We start from the raw sequence: 1,689 nt of genomic DNA on the forward strand, positions 1-1,689 counted from the left end.
ATGAGTAGATGAATGGGTGAATGGATGGATGTATAAATGAATGATGGATGGATAAATGGAAAGATGAAAGATGGATGGATGGATGGATGGATGGATGGATATATGGATTATGGATGGATAGTAGATAACTGGATGGAGGGATGATGAATTACAGTGCCTTTCTCCTGAACTATACAAAAGACAGATAAATGTATTTGCTTATCAGTGATAATAAATGAATTTTTAAAATTTCTGTCTTGAAACCAGCCTGCCCAAGGCATGAGAGCTCCCAAGATCTCCCAGCCCACCATCAACACTCCCTGTGTCCTCTAAACTTTTCCATTCATTCCCCTCCTTCTGGGCCCAGGTCAGTGGTCCCTCCAGCGAGAGTGCTGCAGAAAGGGCACTAGTGGAGATGTGTTCTGATTCTCTGCACTATGCTTCCCCCGCCACTGGCTGGAGAGCAGGGCCAGGCTTTCTCCTGCATCCTCTCATGGCTGTGTATGCAGCTATTATTCACAGACCATTCCCCATCTGCATGACCTCAGCAGCTCTCAATGACCACTGTGGGAGCCCCACTTGACAGATGGGAACACTGAGGCTGGGGAGGGGCAGCGGCCAGTTCTGGGCCACGTGGCTGCAAATGCTGTCATGATCAAGCAACAGAAGTGACTAAGGCCACTTTTCATTCAGCAGGTCTGAAAACGGCACGTGTGCTGGCTTTTTACCCACTCAGAAGCCCCTTCTCCCATGGTCTCCTTCCTCAGTGTGGACTCACAGCCAGCCAAGCACTCAGGCACAAGTGTGGGCTGTCCCTGGTACTCCAGCCATTGCAGCCCAAGTGGGGACAGAGGTCAACTCCAGGGGCTATATCTGTCACAGCCCTGGAATGCTGAGGCACGGTGGCCCTCCAATGTGTGGGCACTAATTATAGGCCTGCTGGTTCACCCTTCTGAGTTCTTCAACCCCTGGGAGGCAGGAGGCCTCTGAACCCACCAAGGGGTTCAAAGACCCGCTCCGAGCAGCTGAAACTCGGGCACCCATGGTTGTCCTACCCTCCCCATTGAAGTCACCGACTCCATCCAATGCAGAGAAGGTCGAGTGGGCTCCAGGGCTGGGACGCAGGGAGCCAGGCAGCGGGGGTCCTTATTCTCTTGGCTTCACCCAGGCAAGGCCGTCTTCCCCTGTGGGGAAAGAGGGGAGTGGACCAGACCCCGGCCAAGCACTCCCCCTGCCTGTGCCTACCCTGGAGAGCACTGTGCAGGCCGACTGGGCAGGCAGGGAACCTACTGGCCACTCCAAGACCTTTTTCCTTTTTTCCCTTCATTCAGCAATGGTTATTGGATGCTGCCAATGCTCTCAACTAGCACTTTCCAGGGGGAGGGCACGAAGGTGAACAACAGAACCACTGCAGTCAAGGTGCTGCAAGAGTGTCACCATTGTAAGAGTACAATTGACTGTGTTGAGGGCTTCCACAACCTGTAGCCATCACCATCATCTACTTTCAGTACTTTTCCATCTTCTCAAACTGAGACTGTCTCTCCGTCAAACACTAACTCCCCATTCCCCTCTTCCAGCTCCCAACACCCATCATTCTACTTTGTGTCTCTCTGGGTTTGACTACTTCAGGGATCACATCTAAGTAAAATTGTATCGTATTTTTTTCACGCAGCACAATGTCCTCAAGGTTCACTCATGTTGTAGCATGTG

The sequence above is a fragment of the Mandrillus leucophaeus genome, unplaced genomic scaffold, assembly GCF_000951045.1.
Source record: "Mandrillus leucophaeus isolate KB7577 unplaced genomic scaffold, Mleu.le_1.0 Scaffold30, whole genome shotgun sequence".
Classification (NCBI taxonomy): Eukaryota; Metazoa; Chordata; class Mammalia; order Primates; family Cercopithecidae; genus Mandrillus; species Mandrillus leucophaeus.